The sequence below is a fragment of the Pogoniulus pusillus genome, chromosome 15 (genome assembly GCF_015220805.1).
Source record: "Pogoniulus pusillus isolate bPogPus1 chromosome 15, bPogPus1.pri, whole genome shotgun sequence".
In the NCBI taxonomy this organism is placed as follows: Eukaryota; Metazoa; Chordata; class Aves; order Piciformes; family Lybiidae; genus Pogoniulus; species Pogoniulus pusillus.
The window spans coordinates 1,529,535-1,544,345 of NC_087278.1; positions in this window are offsets into that span (position 1 = coordinate 1,529,535).

A 14,811-nucleotide genomic window follows, 5' to 3' on the forward strand; every position below is an offset into this window, starting at 1 on the left:
TTGGGAAGAACATTGGTGAAGAAAGAAATCACATCTTGCACAAATCATAGAATCACAGAATCCTAGAATCAAGCAGGTTGGCAGAGAGCTCCAAGCTCAGCCAGTCCACCTTGCACCCAGCCCTGCCCAACCAACCAGGCCATGGCACTAAGTGCCTCATACAGTCCTTTCTTGAACACCTCCAGGGACAACAGCTCCACCACCTCCCTGGGCAGCCCATTCCAATGCCAATCACTCTCTCTGACAACAACTTCCTCCTCACATCCAGCCTGAATCTGCCCTGGCACAGCTTCAGGCTGTGTCCCCTTGTTCTGCTGCTGGCTGCCTGGCAGCAGAGCCCAACCCCACCTGGCTACAGCCTCCCTTCAGGGAGCTGCAGACAGCAATGAGCTCTGCCCTGAGACTCCTCTGCTGCAGGCTGCACCCCCCCAGCTCCCTCAGCCTCTCCTCATAGGGTTTGTGTTCCAGGCCCCTCCCCAGCTTCATTGCCCTTCTCTCAACACCTTCCAGCACCTCAACATCTCCCTTGAATTGAAGGGCCCAGAACTGGACACAGCACTGCAGGTGTGTCCTGAGCAGTGCTGAGCACAGGAGCAGAAGAACCTCCCTTGTCCTGCTAGGGTCTCAGTGAGAAGCAGGGGACAGAGAGCTCAGAAGCAAGGGCTCACCAAGCCTCCCATCAAACCCTTCTAATCCAGAGCGGAGCTTTTCTGGCTCAGCCTTGAGAGCATTTTTATTTCAATACATAATCTAGTTAAGAGGGAAAAAGAGAAGTCAGTGCTATTTTGGCTCTTACATTCCCTCTCCTCATCTTCCTGCCAGAACCTCACAGTGGTAGGGTTGTTCTTTGTGTCAACAGCACACGTTGGAGTGCTACGTGGGCACGCTTCAGGGCGCTGTCTGCTGATTAAACGCATGCCTGGCACACTGCACACTTACAAACCACTGCATAAATGCATAGAAGGGGAGGAGGAAGAGGCTCAAAAGTGAATAAAAGACATTATGAAATGAGACTGGTTTGAGTTAGGGGGGGTGGGAAGAAAAAAGAAGAGAAAAAAATGAAGCTTTTGGCCATAATCAATGCTTTGAGCTGCTCTGGAAAGCAGCCAAGAGAAATGAGATGAGAATGATGTACAGGAGAGCTTCTGGCTTTGCTCTAGTGACAGCTGTGTCTGGAGAACCTGGGCAAAGGGATTTGTGATTCACATCTGTCTGCTTAAAGGGTGTTCTCACAGCAAGGATACAGCTCTGTGCACTCAGACAGAGGACTCTAGGGTGAAGCATACAGGACAAGATGCCACAGGAGGGTGGAAGGAGGGCAAGAACTGAATGCCTCAAAGGGTTGTGCTTCCATACAATGTACCCTTAAGGAAAAGTAGGGGGGGGGGAAGGAGAGCAGAGATGCTAGGAGCTGTTCCCACTTATCCCAGCCTGTTCCAGATGAGAGAGGTTATACTGAATCAAGGGAATATCTGGAAAGAATTAAATCATCGTCTCTCACTGCCAAGGCAAAGGGGAAAAAGCCCAAGAAAGCAGAGTTTTACATAATAAAACTTCTCATGTTTCATGGAGAAAGAAAGGGGCAAAAAATAACTGCCAGAGGGAAAGTTTGTGTTGCCTTTGGTTATTCTTCTTCTCAGACAATACCTTGGGGAGTTCTCCTCTGCTTCCCTTTCCTTATCTTTATTCACTGAGCTAAAGTTGCAGCTGAAGGACCCAGAGTGGTTCAAACCAAGCCACTGCAAACTCCTTCCCAGTTAAGTCCTACAGGAACAAACTTTTCTCTCTGGGAGCTGCAGGGACAGTCATTGGCACCACACAGGAGGCATCACCGCAGGCAAGTCCCTCAGCAGGAGTCTTTTTAATGCTTATAGCATTGAGTGACCTGTTCCAGTGGGAGGTGACCCTGACTATGGGGTGGGTTGGAACTGGATGAGCTTGGAGGTCCCTTCCAACCTAACCCATTCTGTGATTCTATAATCACAGAATTAGAATCAGAGAATCAGCCAGGTTGGAAGAGAGCTCCAAGCTCAGCCAGCCCAACCTAGCACCCAGCCCTGCCCAACCAACCAGACCATGGCACTAAGTGCCCCAGCCAGGCTTGGCTGCAACACCTTCAGCCATGGGCACTCCACCACCTCCCTGGGCAGCCCATTCCAATGCCAATCACTCTCTCTGACAGCAACTTCCTCCTAACATCCAGCCTAGACCTGCCCTGGCACAGCTTCAGGCTGGGTCCCCTTCTTCTGTTGCTGGCTGCCTGGCAGCAGAGCCCAACCCCACCTGGCTACAGCCTCCCTGCAGGCAGCTGCAGGCAGCAATGAGCTCTGCCCTGAGCCTCCTCTGCTGCAGGCTGCACACCCCCAGCTCCCTCAGCCTCTCCTCAGTTGGAAGAGGATTTGAATGTCATTGAGCCCAACCTGCAACTCAACACCACCATGGCCATCAAACCATGTCCCAAAGTGCCATGGCCACATGTTTCTTCAACACCTCCAGGAACAGGGACTTACCACCTCCCTGGGCAGCTTGTGCCAGTCTCTGACACTCCAGGATCTGAAGGGGGCTAAAGGAGGGCTGGGGAAGGACTGCTGACAAGGTCTGGTAATGAGAGGAGGAGGAGGAATGGGTTCAAAGTGGCAGAGGGGAGACTGAAACTGGATGTGAGGAAGAAGTTGTTTGCAGTGAGGGTGCTGAGACACTGGCACAGGTTTCCCAGGGAGGTTGTGGAGCACAGAAGCACCCAATGTGATCAAAGATCCTGTGCTCCACAACCTCCCTGGAGGTGTTCAAGGCCAGGTTGGATGAGGTATTGAGCAACCTGTTCTAGTGGGAGGTGTCCCTGCCCATGTCAGAGGGGTTGGAAATGTCTGAGCTTTGAGATCCCTTCCAACCTAAACCATTCTCTGACTCCATGAGGGCACTCAAACACCAGCAGTGAGGTTCTCTTCTTTCCAAGCATTTGCTGGAGCATTTTGGAAGCATATGCAGAGGGTACCCAATGTAAGTCTAAGCACACCCAATGCAATTTCCTCCTCAAACAGCAAAGCAAACTGGTTAACCTTTAGGCTAGCAAGAAAAGCAACTTGATTTCCTGCCCTCAGTTGCAAATTGACTCAGGATATTGAGGGTATTATGGCTCTCATCATACTACATAGCATCCTTTACAGTCTCTATCCATGAAATGAGCAGACTATCATAATCTTCACCAGTTCTGTGGAATAAATGGCCATGTCATCACACAGTACCCAGTGCAAAGCCTGTGCTCTGGTGGATTTCCAAGCCTTGTCTGCTTCAGCTTTGCTTTGCTTTTCCATCCCAAGCTAAACATCAGACATGCGAGGATGCTGCGGGGACAGGAGAGCATGGCTGATGAGGAGAGGCTGAGGGCCCTGGGGCTGCTCAGTGTGGAGAAGAGAAGACTTAGAGAGGGGTTGATAAATGTTTATAAGTATCTGAAGGATGCCAGGAGGTGGGGGACAGGCTCTGCTCACTGCTCCCTGGGATAGGACAAGCAGCAATGAATGGAAGCTGCAGCACAGGAGGTTCCAGCTCAGCACAAGGGGAACTTCTTTACTGTAAGGCTCACAGAGCACTGGAATAGGCTTCCCAGAAAGGTTGTGGAGTCTCCTTCTATGAAGCCTTTCAAGGCCTGTCTGGATGTGTTCCTGTGTGACCTGTTCTAGATTGTGTGGCCCTGCTCTGGCAGGGGGTTGGGCTGGATGATCTCCTTGGGTCCCTTCCAACCCCTAACGTCCTGCGAGCCTTTAGTGACAAATATGCTAACCCAGCTCTGAACTGGACTTGTTTAGCTAAGCAAAATGAACCCCTAACATTCTGAACTTTCCCATCTCTGAGGCCAGCAACTGCATTTTCCTGACAGGATCTAACACCACCAGTCCCCAGGCTGGGCTGGAGCAGCAGACAATAGCTGTGGGTCGGTGGTAAAAGCCATTCCATGGCACCGCATTCCTGCGCACTCAGCAGGGCTCTCTTCTGTTCAGCTATGATTAAAGAAGGGACAGAGGTTTCCCCCCCCTGCTCCAGCTCCTGCTCATCCTGATGCAAATTATCCCCCCCCTCCAAACTGTGCATTTGGTTTCAGATGAGTGGCAGGCTGGCTAAGGAGAGGGGAGTGGAAGCCAAGCTATGTGAGCCCAAAGCTCTGCCTCCCACCCTTGGCCTCGGTGGGAATTCCTGAGGCTGCCTTCGTGCACAAGCCACAGCACAACCTGGGCAGCTCCCTGTGTGTGCACACCAAGGCAGCACAACATGCACATTTCTTGTCCCTCTCTCCAGTTCAAAGGTATGGAAAGATTAGACCTCACTGCTGCTACCTGTGGAGAGGCTGCTGCTGGGCTCTACTCACAGGGAATTGCAGAGAGAAATGGGAATGGCCTCAAGCTGAGGTTGGGGAGGTTTAGATTGGACATTAGGAAGCATTTTTTTCAGGGAGACAGTGGTCAGGGAGTGGAATGAGCTGCCCAGGGGTTGAGTCACTGACCCTGGATGTGTTTAAGAGTGGTTTGGATGTGGTGCTTAGGGCTATGGTTTAAGATGGATCTTGTAGAGTAGGCTTATAGGTTGGACTTGGTTTAAGGTGACTCTTGCAGAGTAGGGTTCTAGGTGGGACTTGGTTTAAGGTGAATCTTGTAGAGTAGGGTTCTAAGTGGGACTTGGTTTAAGGTGAATCTTGTAGAGTAGGGTTCTAGGTTGGACTTGGTTTAAGGTGAATCTTGTAGAGTAGCGTTCTAGGTCTGACTTGATTTAAGGTGAATCTTGTGGAGTAAGGTTCTAGGTTGGACTTGGTTTAAGGTGAATCTTGTAGAGTAGGGTTCTAGGTTGGACTTGGTTTAAGGTGAATCTTGTAGAGTAGCGTTCTAGGTCGGACTTGATTTAAGGTGAATCTTGTAGAGTAGGGTTCTAGGTTGGACTTGGTTTAAGGTGAATCTTGTAGAGTAGGGTTCTAGGTGGGACTTGATGATCCTGAGGGGCTTTGCCAATTTGGTTGGTTCTGTGAGTCTGATTCTATCACAATAAACCCTTGTGAAAAGTCCTTTCCCAGCTCTGATGTACCTCCCTTCAGGTACTGGAAGGCTGCTCCAAGGTCTCCCTAAACTACAGAAGTTCCTTCTCATGCTCTGTCCACAGGTTTCTTGCACATCTCCAGGCATGGGCACTCCACCACCTCCCTGGGCAGCCTCTTCCAATCCCTGGCCACACTTGCAGCAAAGACACTTTTCCTCCTCTCCAACCTCACCCTCCCCTGGCACAATTTCAGGCCATTTCCTCTCTTTCTATCACTTGATACTAAGGAGAAGAGCTCAACCCTCACCTCCCTAGAACCTCTTGTCAGGGAGCTGTAAAGAGCAATGAGATCTCCCCTCAGCATCTTCTCCAGGCTGCACACCCTCAGCTCCCTCAGCCTATCTTCCCAGCAGAGCTGCTCCAGCCTTTGGATCATCCTTGTGGCCTCCTCTGGACTAATTCCAACAGCTCTGTGTCCTTGGAAGGAAAAGAATAACAACCTCTAAGGGGATGGCAATTGAAAGACAATCTGTCCTGAAGAAAACAGTCAGACAAACTGAGGTGAGAAATGAGGCACTTGAGCTGCTCCGCACACAAGGACCTCTTAGTTATGTCTGTGCCTCGTTAAAAAGCTCTTCTTTACTCCTTGCATTCTCTATTTGTGCAGAAATAATGAAGCCCAAACAAGGCTGTGCTGGTGGAAGCAGTTGTAGCTGTCTCATCTTTCCTGTTTAACTCTCTTTTCCCCCTCCTGTTTATGGTGATGTGCACCATCAGTTGGCACACTCTAAATCCTCCTTTTGTATTTGTCTAACTTTGATGAGCAAAATGAAAATGCTAATCCCTTCTGCAGACACAGGCAGAGTTCCTTCCTTTCTCCTTCTCGCTGAGACAGTTCTTTTGCTGCTCTCTAGGCTTTTCTTTTCCTCCCCTACTCATAGAATCATGGAATCATAGTCAGGGTTGGAAGGGACCATAAGGATCAGCCAGTTCCAACCCCCTGCCATGCCCAGGGACACCTGGAGCAGGCTGCCCACAGCCTCAGCCAGCCTGGCCTGAAACACCTCCAGCCATGGGGCCTCAACCACAGGCAGTGTGCACTTACAGCCCAGAAAGCCAAGCAGAGCCTGGGCTGCAGCAGCAGCAGTGTGGCCAGCAGGGCCAGGGAGGGGATTCTCCCCCTCTGCTCTGCTCTGCTCAGACCCCACCTGGAGTCCTGCATCCAGCTCTGGAGCCCCTGGGACAAGAGGGCTGTGGAGATGCTGGAGAGTGTCCAGAGCAGGGCCAGGAGGATGCTCAGAGGCTGCAGCAGCTCTGCTGTGAGCACAGCCTGAAAGAGTTGGGGCTGTGCAGGCTGGAGCAGAGGAGGCTCCCAGGGGACCTTCTTGTGGCCTTCCAGCATCTGAAGGGGGCTCCAAAAAAACTGGGGAGGGACTTTTGAGGCTGGGAGGGAGTGGCAGGAGTGGGGGTATGGAGCAAAGCTGGAGGTGGGGAGAGTGAGGCTGGAGGTGAGGAGGAAGTTGTTGAGCAGGAGAGTGGTGAGAGGCTGGAATGGGTTGCCCAGGGAGGTGGTTGAGGCCCCATGGCTGGAGGTGTTTGAGGCCAGGCTGGCTGAGGCTGTGTGCAGCCTGCTCTAGGGTAGGGTGTTCCTGGGCATGGCAGGGGGTTGGAACTGGCTGCTCCTTGTGGTCCCTTCCAACCCTAACTGCTTCTCTGATTCTATTGCCAGCCCCACTGGATGAGTTAGAACTCTCCATTAGCTTGGGTGAGCTTTGAATCAACCCCAGGTTAGTGAGGCAGGCAGCAAGAGCCAGAGACAGCTGAGGAAGTTTGCAAGATAGTAAATTAAACTTCAGAAAGCCAGAGGAACTGGAACAAACCCAAGTGTCACAGAAGGAACTAATTAGAGGACATGAAAAGCTCACTCCCAAAAGTCCTTTGGTTGGATTGAGGAATTTCATTATCTCCTCTGATAACAGGACACAGGAACCAGAAGGCAGTGATTTGAGTCCATTCCTAGCTCAAGTAGGGATTTTCTCTGAGCCATTTTAGAACCTTGCCTTTCTGCTCAGCAACACCACAAGGGCTATAAGTAGACTTCCTTCTCCTTTAGGCTTTGATTTTAAAGGCTGAATATTCTCAGACTGCTTCGACTGAGGGAGCTGGGGATGGGCAGTGTGAGGAAGAGGAGGCTGAGGGCAGACCTCATTGCTGTCTTCAGCTACCTGAAGGGACATTGTGCAGAGGCTGCTGCTGGGTTCTGCTCACAGGGAACTGCAGCCAGAACAAGGGGGAATGGCCTCAAGCTGAGGCTGGGGAGGTTTAGATTGGACATTAGGAAGAGGTTTTTCATGGAGAGAGTGGTCAGGGAGTGGAATGAGCTGCCCAGGGAGGTGGTGGAGTCCCCCAGCCTGGCTGTGTTTCAGGGTGGTTTGGATGTGGTGCTTAGGGCTATGGTTTAAGATGGATCTTGTAGAGTAGAGTTCTAGGTGGGACTTGGTTTAAAGTGAATCTTGAGGCATAGGGTTCTAGGTTAAACTTGGTTTAAGGTACATCTTGTAGAGTAGGGTTCTAGGTTGGACTTGGTTTAAGGTACATCTTGTAGAGTAGGGTTCTAGGTTGGATTTGGTTTAAGGTACATCTTGTAGAGTAGGGTTCTAGGTTGGATTTGGTGACCCTGAGGGGCTTTGCCAATCTGCATGGTTCTGTGAGTCTGTGATGTTGGGTCTCTAAAGTTTCCAGCTAGTGCAGGGTTGCTAGAATCAGACTTTCCAGCATCCAAGCTGGAAGGAAATGCCAACCACAAATTCCAGAATCAACTAAGGTATGTCCCTGTGCATGTGCCATAGAATCAGGGATGTTGGCCAAAAAGCACATCTAGATTAGCAGGGCACTCAGAGGAGTGTGTGCAGGGTGTGCCTGTTACTGTTGTCTTGGTGGGCAGAGCTGCACTTGGTGATCTCCAGAGGTCCCTTCAGAGCCCTATCACTCTGTGATTCTGTGAGTGAGAGCTCGAAGGGGTAGGTGTAAGAAGCCATGAGATGAAATAAAAGCCCTCTGCTTACCACCAACCTTTGTTTTGACTCTGCACAAATTCAATTCAGCAAAAACCGAGCACAAACTGTTTGAAGTGCAAGAAACTTCCTGGTCTGAGGTCTCCAGTTGAGGGTAGGAGCTGCACCACCTCCCCCCAGCCAGCCCCTGCATGCCACTGCCATTGGTCGGGGTCTAATACCAGTGGCTCTGCAACCTGAGTACCTCCATCCCACTCCAGAGCCTGGAAGCTAAAGGTAAGTTTGGGCACTTCTCTCTTCGAACAGTTCCTTGGATTTTTAAAGCTGGAAAGATTTGGGGAGGATTTGTTTCATTTTATCATGCTTAGCACTGGTTCAAAGGCTGCAGATTGAGGACACTATTCCTTGGCTTGTCTGGGTTGGTTTTTTTTTTACCCCTTGGCTATTTTTTAGTTCCTTCCTGTGAGAAGAGTACTTAATCTTCATCAAAACATTTGATCCTAACAGCTCCTGCAGATGCCAACAGCATTAGAGTCTGGTCCAGTGTATTACACATAAAGGAAGCCCAGAGCCATGCAACCTCTGCAGAGCAGTGCAGATCTCATAGCCTTAGGTAAATAACTGATTTTCACACAGCTTATCATTACAGCTCTTGCAGTTCCCCCCCTCTGTACAAACTGAAACATTCAGCCAGCCTTAAACCCTTTCCAAACAGGTTTTTTCCAGGCGAGGTGAAACGAAAATGATTTGGGATAAGGAGGAGTTGGTTTTCTTTTTCTGCAGTAAGTTTTTTTTGGGGGAGGGTTAATTGATAACATCCTTTATGGCTGAGTTGGTGCTTTTATTTCCTAGCTTGTAGGGTTAAGTGATAGAAGCCTTGATGGCTGAATCAGTTTTCTCCTCTTTAGTGATTTTGGGGTTAGTTGATAACATCCTTTATGTTGGGATCATTTTTCTCCTCTTCAGTGATTTTGGGGTTATTTGATAACATCCTTTATGTTGGGATCATTTTTCTCCTCTTTAGTGATTTTGGGGTTAGTTGATAACATCCTTTATGGCTGCATCATTTTTCTCCTCTTTAGTGATTTTGGGGTTAGTTGATAACATCCTTTATGGCTGCATCATTTTTCTCCTCTTTAGTGATTTTGGGGTTAATTGATAACATTCTTTATGGCTGAGTTGTTCTTTTTATTTCATAGGTTTTGGGGGTTAAATTTATAACATCCTTTATGGCTGAACCTTTTTGTTTTCCTCTTTAGTGATTTTGGGGTTAGTTGATAACACCCTTTATGGCTGCATCATTTTTGTTCTCTTTAGAGATTTTAAGGTTAATTGATAACATCCTTTATGGCTGAGTAGGTGGTTTTACTTCATAGTTTCAGGGGGTTAAATTGATAGTAACCTTTATGACTGAGTTGTTCCTTTTATTTCATAGTTTTGGGGTTGATAGCATCATTTATGGCTGCATCATTCTTGTTCTCAGTCATTTTGGGGCTAGTTGATAACATCCTTTATGGCTGCATCATTTTTGTTCTCTTTAGAGATTTTAGGGTTAATTGATAACATCCCTTATGGCTGAGTTGTTCCTTTTATTTCATAGTTTTGGGGTTGATAGCATCACTTATGGCTGGATCATTTTTGTTCTCTTTAGTCATTTTGGAGTTAGTTGATGACATCCTTTATGGCTGCATCATTTTTGTTCTCTTTAGTGATCTTGGGGTTAGTCAATAGCATCCTTTATGGCTGAGTTGTTCCTTTTATTTCTTAGTTTTGGGGTTGATAACATCCTTTATGGCTGGGTCATTTTTCTCCCCTCTAGTGATTTTGGGGTTAGTTGATAACATCCTTTATGGGTGAGTTGTACTTTTTATTTCACAGGTTTTGGGGGTGAAATTTATAGCATCCTTTATGGCTGAATCATTTTTGTTCTCTTTAGTCATTTTGGAGCTAGCTGATAACATCCTTTATGGCTGCATCAGTTTTGTTCTCTTTAGTGATTTTGGGGTTATGGCAGAGCTGTTGTTTTTACTTCATAGTTTCGGGGGTTAAATTGATAGGATCCTTTATGGCTGAGTTGTTCCTTTGATTTCATAGGTTTTGAGGTTAACTGATAGCATCCTTTGTGGTTGGATCATTTTCATTCTCTTTAGTCATTTTGGAGTTAGTTGATAACATCCTTTATGGCTGCATCATTTTTGTTCTCTTTAGTGATTTTGGGGTTAATTGATAACATCCCTTATGGCTGAGTCGATCCTTTTATTTCACAGTTTTGGGGTTAGTTGATAGCATCCTTTATGGCTGGATCATTTTCTCTCCTCTTTAGTGATTTTGGGGCTAGTTGATAGCATCCTTTATGGCTGGATCATCTTTCTTCTCTTTAGTGATTTCAGGGTTAGTTGATAACATCCTTTATGGCTGAGTTTGTGGTTTTATTTCATAGGTTTTAGGGTTAAATTTATAACATCATTTATGGCTGAACCATTTTTTTCTCTCTTTAGTAATTTTGGGGTTAGTTGATAACATCCTTGACAGATGAACCATTTCTTTCTTCAATGATTTTGGGGTTAGCTGATAACATCCTTAACAGATGAACCATTATTTTCTATAGTGATTTTGGGGTTAGTTGATAATAACCTTTAGGGCTGGACCATTTCTTTTCTCTTTAGTGATTTTGGAGTTAGTTGATAACATCCTTGACAGATGAACCATTTATCTTTGGTGGTTTTGGGGTTAGTTGATAACCACCCTGACAGATGAACCATTTATCTTTGGTGGGTTTGGGGTTAATTGATAACCACCCTGACAGATGAACCATTTGTCTTTGGTGGTTTTGGGGTTAATTGATGACCTCCCTGACAGATGAACCATTTGTCTTTGGTGGTTTTGGGGTTAATTGATAACCTCCCTGACAGATGAACCATTTGTCTTTGGTGGTTTTGGGGTTAATTGATAACCTCCCTGACAGATGAACCATTTTTCCTTGATAGCAGAATCACTTTTTGTTGCTTTAGTAATATTAATAGAATCACAGAATGGCTTAGCTTGGAAGCTACCTCAAAGATCATCCAGTTCCAACCTCCCCACACCCCCACCGTAGGCAGGGATACCTCCCACATTCTTTAGCCTGAATTACTTGGCCTGAGTGAGATGCAAAAGGAAATCAAGACCAATAACAATCATCTCAAAAATAAAATACAAGGACAGGGAGGGAGGAGGGGGGAAAAAGTGAAGCTACAGCACACTTCAGGTTATTGTTGCCTTTTTCCCTTGTTTCATTTCATTTTGGGGGGTAAGGATTAGGGAATATCTGTGGAAGCTGGAACTGAAAGGTGCAATTCAACCAAACCTTCTCAAAGGCAAGCCCAAGCCATCAGCTTCGCCCAGGAGCAGCTGAAAAGCCCTTTTTGAAGGCAAGGAAATGAAGGGGAAAATGAAGCCCTTGTCTTGCTGGCCATCCCCCAGGGGGATTTTTGTATCCTCAACGGCTCAACTGGCTTCATAAAGACCTCTTTTCATGCAGCTAAAACACTCCTCAGCACACAGGTTCAGTGAAAAAAAAGGTGCCTGGTGGATGTTTCAGGCTCCATCTCTGTTAGAGAGCTGCAGGTTAAAAATGAGAGCTTTAAGTGAGTCTCTTCTAAGGGATAATCAAATGTTCCATATTCCTAGCAAAGAGAATTGCTCTATTATGTAATATTCCTATCTGTAATAGATGTCCTGTGGCATCACAGCAAGAGCACAGCTCATTAGGCTCAGATGCTGCTCGTTAGCTCTATCTGTGCTTTCTGGGAGCTGCAGCTAAATCCAGGTGTGAAGAGAAGCTAAATGGAGAGCTGGGACAGGTAGCTTTGAGGACAAGTTCTGGGCTCCCCGAGTTCAACAAGGATAGGGACTTGCTGCAGAGGGCACAGCAAAGGGCTAGAGTGGAGGGGACTGGGAACAGCTCAATGATGAGGAAAGACAGAGAGCTGGGGGTGCTTGGTCTGCAGGAGAGCAGCCTGAGGGGAGATCTCATCAATGCTGATCAATGCTGCAGGTGTTTTAGACCAAGGTGGATGAGGTTGTGGGCAGCCTGCTCTAGGGTAGGGTGTCCCTGCCTGTGGCAGGGGGTTGGAACTGGCTGATCCTTGTGGTTTCTTCCAACCCTGACTGATTCTATGATTCTGCTTCAAGGGGGGTGTCAGGAGGATGGGTCCAGGCTTTGTTCAATGGTGCCCAGGGACTGGACAAGGGCAATAAAGTTGGTGAGAGGCCTGGAGCACAGCCCTGTGAGGAGAGGCTGAGGGAGCTGGGGGGGTGCAGCCTGCAGCAGAGGAGGCTCAGGGCACAGCTCATTGCTGCCTGCAGCTGCCTGCAGGGAGGCTGTAGCCAGGTGGGGTTGGGCTCTGCTGCCAGGCAAGCAGCAACAGAAGGGGACACAGCCTGAAGCTGTGTCAGGGCAGGTCTAGACTGGATGTTAGGAGGAAGTTCCTGGCAGAGAGAGTGATTGGCTTTGGAATGGGCTGCCCAGGGAGGTGGTGGAGTGGCTGTGGCTGGAGGTGTTGCAGCCAAGCCTGGCTGGGGCACTTAGTGCCATGGTCTGGTTGGTTGGGCAGGGCTGGGTGCTAGGCTGGGCTGGCTGAGCCTGGAGCTCTCTTCCAACCTGCTGGATTCTGTGATTCTGTGGTTAACAGACACAGGGCTGGAGAGAACTGTACAGTGCTGCTTTTATTTTTGCTCCTCAGACCTTTGCAAGCGAAGATCCAAACACAGCTCAACATTCAGCCAATAAAAACGAGGTCCTGGCAAAACAACCAGGGGGATGAGAAGTGCTTTGGTTACTCTCCTCCAGAGATAACAAATACAAACATCCCTGATGCTTTGTAATTTTATTTGCCCCTTTCTTTTTTAATGGTGGAGGGGAAAGAGTTTTATTATGAACAAATACAAACAGACTATTATTATTATTACTATTATTATTATTATTATTACCATCATTATATTATAATCATAATTATTATAATAATCATTATTATCATCATCAATATTATCATAATTATCATTATCATAATCTCATTATAATTTATTATAAGTATGTAATCTCACACAGAGTATATTAATAATAATAATAAAAATAATAATAATACTTCATTATTTATCCCAATCTATGATAAAATATTTATGATGCCATAAGATGCATCTCATTTATACTGATGACATAATATACATTTCTTATAATACAATAAATAGCATTTTATGTATTTATACTATCTTACTATTTCATATGTTCATATTATAAACACATTGCTAATTTGAATAACATTTAATATTAATACTTATTACTGTTATTTGCTACTATAATCAGTAATTAATTGTCCTTGGTATTTATATTATAAGCATATTTTAAAACATTATTAATTGTTTTAATTATTAATTCTTTATATTCTCTGTATTGATATTATAAATATAGTATTAATTATAGGTGTAGTAATATATTCATGTTATATATTGATATTATCATAGAATCATGGAATCAAGCAGGTTGGGAGAGAGCTCCAAGCTCAGCCAGCCCAACCTAGCACCCAGCCCTGCCCAACCAACCAGACCATGGCACTAAGTGCCCCAGCCAGGCTTGGCTTCAACATCTCCAGCCATGGGCACTCCACCACCTCCCTGGGCAGCCCATTCCAATGCCAATCACTCTCTCTGACAACAACTTCCTCCTAACATCCAGCCTAGACCTGCCCTGGCACAGGTTGAGACTCTGTCCCCGTGTTCTGTTGCTGGCTGCCTGGCAGCAGAGCCCAACCCCACCTGGCTACAGCCTCCCTGCAGGCAGCTGCAGGCAGCAATGAGCTCTGCCCTCAGCCTCCTCTGCTGCAGGCTATTTATAAAGTATTTCTATTATAATCTAATTAATATATATGAATAATAGATTTATCTTTATCTCTTTATTATTTATTATGTTACAACACTACAATCTTATATTAATAATGATAAGAATGATAATGATGATAATGGCCAGGGCTGGGTGCTAGATTGGACTGGATGAGCTTGGAGGCCTCTTCCAACCTGCTTGATTCTGTGATTCTATTCTATGATAATGAATAGAATTATTATTATTAACAATATTATTAATAATATTATTAATGACTACAATTATTGTTAATATTATTAATATTAACAACAATAATAATAGTAGTAATAGTTATAACAATAATAACTTCTTAAATCAAGCTCTTTCCTAAATGCTCTTCATGTTAGTGTAACCGAAGCAGCCTGCAGAAATATTCAGATCTGGAGACTCTGAAATAAGCAGAGCAGAACAAACCACTGAGTCCTCCTGAATAAAACATGAGCTCTCCCTCTGGAATCCTCTCCCCTGTAGACAAATGCTGCATTTATAAGGGGACATTTGCATCAATGCTGCATTTCTGCTCAGGCCACACCTGGAGTACTGTGTCCAGTTCTGGGCCCCTCAATTTAAGAAGGATGCTGAGGTGCTGGAAGGTGTTTGGAGAAGGGCAGCAAGGCTGATGAGGGGCCTGGAGCAGAGCCCTGAGAGGAGAGGCTGAGGGAGCTGGGGGGGTGCAGCCTGCAGCAGAGGAGGCTCAGGGCAGAGCTCATTGCTGCCTGCAGCTGCCTGCAGGGAGGCTGTAGCCAGGTGGGGTTGGGCTCTGCTGCCAGGCAGCCAGCAACAGAAGAAGGGGACACAGCCTGAAGTTGTGCCAGGGCAGGTTCAGGCTGGCTGTTAGGAGGAAGTTGTTGCCAGAGAGAGTGACTGGCATTGGAA